The sequence below is a fragment of the Ovis canadensis genome, chromosome 7 (assembly GCF_042477335.2).
Source record: "Ovis canadensis isolate MfBH-ARS-UI-01 breed Bighorn chromosome 7, ARS-UI_OviCan_v2, whole genome shotgun sequence".
Taxonomy (NCBI): Eukaryota; Metazoa; Chordata; class Mammalia; order Artiodactyla; family Bovidae; genus Ovis; species Ovis canadensis.
In genome coordinates, this window is record NC_091251.1 from 47,930,967 (window position 1) to 47,939,287 (window position 8,321).

Genomic DNA, 8,321 nt, shown 5'->3' on the forward strand with positions numbered 1-8,321 from the left:
AGTTAAATAAGCAGGGTGACAATATACAGCCTTGACGCACTCCTTTTCCTGTTTGGAACCAGTCTGTTGTTCCATGTCCAGTTCTAACTGTTGCTTCCTGACCTGCATACAGATTTCTCAAGAGGCAGGTCAGGTGGTCTGGTTTAAGCAAGTTCAATAATCATCTCAAGGTATGCTTGCGGTGTGAGCCTCACTGTTCAGTATTCCACTCAAGGTCCACTCCACCAGACACCTTCCTGAGGAGGACTGGGGCTGGAGAAGAGCGTGGGCCCCTCCTGGGGCTCTCTGCTGGGAAGGCAGTGCCTCTAGCTCCTCTTCTCATGTCTCCCTCTCTGTCCAAGAGGAAGGGACATGCACTCCTGCTGCCCCTCACGCCCATGTTCCTGTAAGGGGACCCGTTGTTTTTTCGATCGGCAGAAGCCTGAGATGTTGACTGGGTCAAGCTGAACTCGAGGATGGCTTAATACTCCTAAAGGTTAAGAGTTCATGTGGGTGTTACTACATCATTCTGCACCTGTATAGCATCAGGTCAGCCTCTCTTCTGTCCTTGCTAACTGCTGCAGACGAGGTGTCAGGGAAGATGACAAGCCTTTCCTGGTTTGCTAGGGACTCTGCCTTTTCACACTGAAATTCCTGAGTCACAGGAACTATGTCAGTCCCCAAGTTGACTTCCCTTCTCAATCGTGGGCAGATTGGGCCCAAGTTGCACCACAGACACAGCTGTTCTAGATTCACTAAGAGAATGAGACATTCTTTAGGCTTCCTAGTTGGAGACACAGGAGCTAATCAGCAATCAGTAACCACCATTAGGGACTTCCCGGGTGGCTCAGTGGTAACGAATCCGCATTCAGTGCAGAAGATGCAGGCTTTGATCCCCAAGTTGGAAAGATCACCTGGAGAAGGAAATGGCAACCCACTCCAGTGTTCTTGCTGGGAAATCACATGGACAGAGGAGCCTGGCAGGCTCAGTCCTTGGGGTCACAAAAGAGTCTGACAACTTAGGGACTGAACAACAACAACATCAATCTGCAAAAACCCGGCAGTTTATCATTTTCTTTGCTGAATAGTATTTCACTGTTTGAATGTTCTATAATCAGTTTACCCATTCTCCTATTGATGCACATTTGGATTGAGCTTTTTGGTAACACAAACTGTGCTGCCACAAACAGTCTCATATGTGGTTCCTGATGTGCCTGTGTGCAAGTTACTCTCAGGTATACACTTGATCCTGAAAGTCTTTACTGATGGCCCAGTGGCTAAGTGCTGTTCCCTGGTCTGATTCTCATTCCACCTCAAAGTCCTGAGTTCAACACTCTCCACTAAACCCTCTTTCCCTGTGTATTGGTTAGGATTTACAAGTAAAAAAACCCAGAAGTCAAGTGAAAAGTGTGAAAGTGTTAGTCACTTAGTAATGTCCAATTCTTTGCAACCCTGCCAGGCTCCTCGGTCCATGGAATTCTCCAGGCAAGAATACTGGAGTGAGTTGCCGTTCCCTTCTCCAAGGGATCTTCCTGTCCCAGGGATCAAACATGGGTCTCCCACATTGCAAGCAGATTCTCTACCATCTGAGCCACCAGGGAAGTCAAGTGAGATTAAGCAAAAAAGTGGGTGCAGGGGGCAGGGTGCAGGAGAAATGTGTTGGAATGATGAATGACTGAGTGCTCTGACTGGGGGACTGATTTAAACTTGCATCACCTCTGCAGCCTAAGAATGTCTCCGTGTCCCTCATTGCTGAGCCAGTCTCTGAGGCCAGTGGATTCAGTGTTCTACTCTGATCGGTGAGGATGAGCTACAAGCCCAGCCCTGGAAGGGGGATGTTGTGTTAGAGCCCTAAGCTTGTGGGCTGAGAGTAAAGAAGGGAATTCCTTACCTGGACAAGGTATGTTCCATCCTTGGTGTCTGTTTCTTTATATGTGAGTGAGAGCGATGTGCTAAAGGTCCTGGCGATCTTGTCTAGCTCTGAACTCTGTGGGCTCTGGTTGCCTCGTCGTCCTCCTCCTTGGGCCTGAACTCTGTGGCGCTGAGTGGTCCTTCTCCAGTTTTCCAGAGCACTCCCTATGTAAACTCTTAGAAATGTCAAACATCGTTTCTGAACTCACCTCCACGGGCACATTCCTCTGACTGCATGATGTGACTTCTCAGAGACGGCTCACCGACCACAGGACGACTTCTCAAACTGATCCGCCACAAAGGCCGGAAGTCTTTCTAAAGCACCTTGTCTTTCTCGCCACCACTGTTCCTTCGGGGTGCATGGTCTTTCACGGACCTTCGTCTCCCACACCACTGAGTCCGAGCTGCCACACGATTTTGTCATTTCCTTTCTCTATGATGTCCCTCAGGCCACCTCTCTGCGTCCTGCTTTGCTCACTTTTTTTGGTTGTTGTTTTAATTTTTCGGCTGCGTCATGCAGCATGCGGGGCCTTAGCTCCCTGACCGGGGTTTGAACTTACACCCCCTGCATTGGAAGTGTGGAATCTTCACCACTGGACTGCCAGGAAAGTCCCTTGCTTTGCTCACTTTGATGAAGGCCACTGCCATGCTGTGACTTGCCCTGTGGACCAGCCTGGTGATGGGGACCTGGAGACAGCCTCAGGCCAACAGCCTATGGGGACCTGAGTCCTGCGAGCAGCCACTTGCATCAGCTTGGAGGTGATCCTTCCCCAGGGGAACTGGTCACAGTCCCAGCCACCACTCTGACTGCAGAGAACCAGCTACGTCATGCCTGGATTCCTGGCCCACAGAAACCAAAAGAGATGCAGGCAATTGCTGGCAGGACATGGAGGCAGCAGAGATTGTGATCTTGTGCCTGAACTTCAAGGAAATGAATCTAAGATTTCACCATCAGGGGTGACAGGGATGTTTCTTTCTTCTAATGGACACTGTGTTCCTCAGGGGTTCTTTCGAGAAACGAGAGAGACAGTGAATCCAAAATCTTCAGGGAAGGCTAGGAAGCCAGAGACTCAGAGAAGAGCTGCAGCGTGAGTCCAGAGGCCCTCTGCCCACAAAATTCCCTGTTGCTTAGGGAGGAGGGCAGTTCTTTGCTCTACTAAGGCCTTCAGGTCTTCTTTATTCCTAAAGGTAATCGACCCTGAATATTCATTGGAAGGACTGATGCTAAAGCTGAAGCTCCAATACTTTGGCCACCTGATGCGAGGAACTGACTCATTGGAAAAGACCCTGATGCTGGGAAAGACTGAAGGCAGGAGGAGAAGGGGACGACAGAGGATGAGATGGTTGGATGGCATCACCGACTCAGAGGAGATGAGTTTGAGTAAGCTCTGGGAGATGGTGAAGGACAGGGAATCCTGGCATGCTGCCGTCCATGGGGTCACAGAGAATCAGACACCCCTGAGGGACTGAACTGAACTGAAGGCCTTCAGCTGTGGATGGAACGTATTTAGATTATGGAGGGTAATCTTCTTTACTCCAAGTCCACCTGATTTCAGTGTTAGTCTCACTCTCAAAACACTTCATGGAATATATCCAGAATAGCGTTTGACCAAATTTCTGGGCCTTGTGGCCCAGACAAGTTGACACAAAATTAATCATTTCAGTTACCCTACTTCAGTTAAATAAATGCCCTTCTATTTCTAATTAAGGGATTTTCATAAATCCTGAGTTTGTGTTGAATTTTATCAAGAAATTTCTTTTATATTATTATTCTCAATTGATCTATACATTGTTAAATAAATTGTATAAGATTCCTAAAACTCTTCTTGCAGCATTGAGATAAATCCAACTTGATTGGGAAAAAGAAATGTTTCTCAGTTCACCCTTTTCTCACCATTTCCAACGTCACCCCTGTGCTAGACAGAAAGCAGAGTGCGATTTCATGGCTGAGACGGGTAATGAGACCTGGTACAGGGCCTTCCTGTCACCCGCTCCCACTGGGTCACTTCTGGGCCTAGCCCTGGAGGGCCCCACAGGCTGCAGGAAGAGCTTTGCACAATCCACACAGAGTCTACATGTGGGATCTGACAGCTGGTCAAGTCATAGTCCTTACCAAGATAGAGTGGGGCTGATGGGGTGTCTGGGTAGTCAAGGGGTCTGGAGTTATAGTTTCACCTCTCCCACCCTGACTAGCTGCTGGGGGAGGTGAAACAGACAAATACACCCACATGTACACTCTCCTGCACCAGGTAAGGTCTTGAGCCTCAGCCCAGTCCATTCTAAGGACAGTGGTACTTCTTGGCTTTCTCTGTGTTTGTTGAAAGCAACTTTAAAAAGATGCACAATGTGAGAGTTGTGAGTTAAGTTTTATCTGGGGCAAAATGAGTACGGTAGCCAGGGAGACAGCACCTCAGATAGCTCTGAGAGACTGCTTCAGAGAAGCTGTGGGGGAAGGTCACTATGAATGATTCTGGTGAAGGAGTGTGTGTGTGCTGTGCTAAGTCACTTCAATCGCATCAAACTCTTCAAGACACTATGGACTGCAGCCCGCCAGGTTCCTCTGTCCTTGGGTTTTTCCAGACAAGAATACTGAAGTGGGTTGCCATTTCATACTCCGGGGGATCTTCCCAACCCAGGGATCGAACCTGTGTCTGTTACACGGGCAGGTGGGTTCTTTACCACTAGAACCACCTGAAGGGGTAGTTTATGAAAGCAAGCATGTATCTTACAAAAGGCTTTCTGCTAGTCATGAGGAGCTGATGTCACCATGAAGGGATTTAGTGCTTTCCTAGCTATGAAGAAATACAAGGATTGGCATCAGGAAATCCATTCCTGAAAATATCTAGCCATCTAAAGGCTTGTTCCACCAGTTTCCCTGGAGCACAGAGTGCCTCATTCTCCACCCTGGACTCCCTCCAGGGCATGGTGAAGGTCAGTAACTGCAGCAGCACAGGATTCCACCTTCGCAGAGGCGGATGGCAGATGCCCTTCACTGTTGTTCAGTCGCTAAGTCATGTCTGACTCTTTTGCAACTCCATGGAATGCAGCACGCCAGGCTTCCCTGTCCTGCATTATCTCCTGGAGTTTGCTCAAACTCATGTATATTGGGTCAGTGATGCCATCCAAACATCTCATCCTCTGTCACCCCTTTCTCCTCCTGCCCTCAATCTTTCCCAGCATCAGGGTCTTTTCCAATGAATCAGCTCTTCGCATCAGGTGGCCAAAGTTTTGGAGCTTCAGCTTTAGCATCAGTCCTTCCAATGAATATTCAGAGCTGATTTCCTTTAGGATGGACTGGTTGGATCCCCTTGTTGCCCAAGGGAGTTTCAAGAGTCTTCTCCAGCACCACAATTCGAAAGCATCACTTCTTCAATGCTCAGTCTTCTTTATGGTCCAACTCTCACATTCGTACATGACTTTGGAAAAAGCACAGCTTTGACTACAGGGACCTTTGTTGGTAAAGTAATGTCTCTGTTTTTTAATACTCTATCTAGGTTTATTGTAGCTTTCCTTTCAAGAAGCCAGCATCTTTTAATTTCGTGACTGCAGTCACAGTCTGCAGTGATTTTGGAGCCCAAGAAAATAAAATCTGCCACTGTTTCCACTTTTTACCAATCCATTTGCCATGAAGTGATGGGACCAGATGCCATGATCTTAGTTTTTTGAATGTTGAGTTTTAAGCCAGCTTTTTCACTCTCCATCTTTCACCCTCATCAAGAAGCTCTTTAGTTCCTCTTTGCTTTCCGCCATCATCTGCATATCTGAGGTTGTTATTTCTCCCAGCAATCTTGATTCCATCCTGTGATTCACCCAGCCCAGAATTTTGCATGATGTACTCTTCGTAGCAGTTAAACAAGCTAGGTGACAACATACAGCCTTGACGTTCTCCTTTCCCAATTTTGAACCAGTCCGTTGTTCCATGTCTGGTTCTAACTGTTGCTTCTTGACCTGCATACAGGTTTCACAGGAGGGAAGTAAGGTCATCAGGTACTCCCATCTCTTTCAGAATTTTCCACAGTTTGTTGTGACCCACACAAAGACTTTAGCACAGTCAATAAAGCAGTAGATGTTTTCCTGGAATTCCCTTGCTTTTTCTATAATCCAACAGATATCAGTTCGATCTCTGGTACCTCTGCCTTTTCTAATCCAGTTTGTACATCTGGAAGTTCTTGGTTTGCGTACTGTTGAAGCCTAGCTTGAAGGATTTTGAGCATTACCTTGCTAGCATGTGAAATGAGCACAAATGCCCTTGCATGCATATGTGCTAAGTTGCTTCAGTCGTGTCTGACTCTGTGTGACTCTATGGACTGTAGCCTGTCAGGCTCCTTTGTCCTTGGGTTTCTCCAGGTGAAGACTAGAGCAGATTACTCTGCCCTCCTCCAGGGCATCTTCCCAACCAAGGGATTGAACCCACATCTCTTAGGTGGGTTCTTTACCGCTAGCGACACCTGGGAAACCCGCAAATGCCCTTGGCAAGTGCCAATTTGTAGTAGAGTGTCAACATTTTTTCTTTCTTTGTGTCCCTTCTCACTCTCCAGAGCATAGGTCCTGAATCAGCCAGACCGCAAGGTTGGGAACACAGTCCTCCAGACCGCCAGGCCTTCCGACCCTACTTGGAGAGGAGCTTATCCCACTATGTAGTCTCAGGGAGCAGCCCCACACGACTGCCCTTACTTTAGACACCAGTGGCAAATTCAGGGGTCCCCAGAGCCACCCTCACTTTAGACCAGCTGGCTACAAATTTGGGGGTGCCCAGGACCACCCTCAGGTTTGATCATTTGCTGAGACAACTCACATAACCCAGGAAAGCTCTACACTTTGTATGTTTATTTTCTATAGTAAAAGGATACACATTGAAACCAGCCAGAGAGAAAGACCAGGGCAGAGACTGAGGGGCTAAACAGGAACTTCCAAGTGTCCCCTCTTCATGGAGACACAAATAGCTTTAGCTCCTCCTGGGCACTGTGTAACAATATGCCCAGAGTACTCCCAGCCAGGGCACTTGAGGCTTTGGTGTCCAGTGTTTACTGGGGCTCCACCACTTACTGACCACATGGCTGACCTTTAGTCCCCAAGCCCTCCGGGAGCTTTAGCTTCACTTCCTCTGGAGGTGGGAACTCATATCAGCCTGTTCCAGAGACCTCATCACAAATCATACTTCAAGGTTGTCTAGTGGCTGAAGTGCCCAGACAAAGCCTCCCATCAGGCAGGCCACTCCAGGGGCCAAACCCTTCTTCTGTTGTTCAGTCACTCAGTCGTGTCCGACTCTTTGCAATCCCATGGACTGCAGCACGCCAGGCCTCCCTGTCCTTCACCATCTCCCAGAGTTTGCTCAAACTCATGTCCATTGGAGTTGGTGATGCCATCCAACCATCTCATTCTCTGTTGCCCCCTTCTTCTCCTGCCTTCAGTCTTTCCCAGCATCAGGGTCTTTTCCAAGGAGTCGGCTCTTCTTAGCAGGTAGCCAAAGTATTGGAGCTTCAGCTTCAGCATCAGTCCTTCCAATGAATATTCAGGGTTGATTTCCTTTAGGATTGATTTGTTTGATTTCCTTGCAGTCCAAGGGACTCTCAAAAGTCTTCTCTAGCACCAAAGTTTGAAAGCATTAATCCTTTGGTGCTCAGCCTTCTTTATGGCCCAACTCTCACATCCATTAGGCCAAGTTAAAATTTCACAATACAATAGAGCAAGTTCCAAAGTAAGTGCCTAAAGATGCAGGGTGGTGTGGCTATTAGGAGCCTGGCATTGATTTTTAAAGCCCAGAGTTTCAGCTCTGGCTTTGCCACTTCTGAGTTTAGTGATCTGAGCAAGTTGCTTAATTCTGGTTGATGCCCACCAACCAAAGACCCCCAGGAACGTCACTGTAATTGAACCCATTTGAGTTTATTGGTACTTGTCGCAACCAATGAGATCATACTCTATGGGGAACCGTGGAGTGTCTCGATAAGTGGGAAGTAGGAGGGCTTTATTGGAGGATTTGGGCTTGTGTGAGGTGATTTACAGTGTGAAATATTGATAAACAGAAACCTCAGAGTCAGGAGGCCAGACGAGGGAGCTCTCAGGCTTTCTCTCCAGTAATAGCAGAGCCCAACAGGAAGAAGAAAGACTCTTTCTTTCCTGGAAAAGACTTAGTCAATGAAAAGTCATGGACTATGTTTACTCAAGCCCTCCCAACTTCCTTTTCCTCTCTGTAAAAGCAGTCTCCTTCCCTTCCATTAAAATCTCAGCTATTTGCTTTACACAAATTGACAGGCTAATCCTAATATTCATATGGAAATTCAAGGGACCCTGAATAACCAGTACAATCTTGAAAAGGAAGAACAAAGTTACAGGACTCACAGAAGACTTGCTACAAAGCTACAGTAATCAAGGCAGTATGATATCAGCATAAAGATAGACAAACAGATCCATAAAATGAAATCAGAATCCAG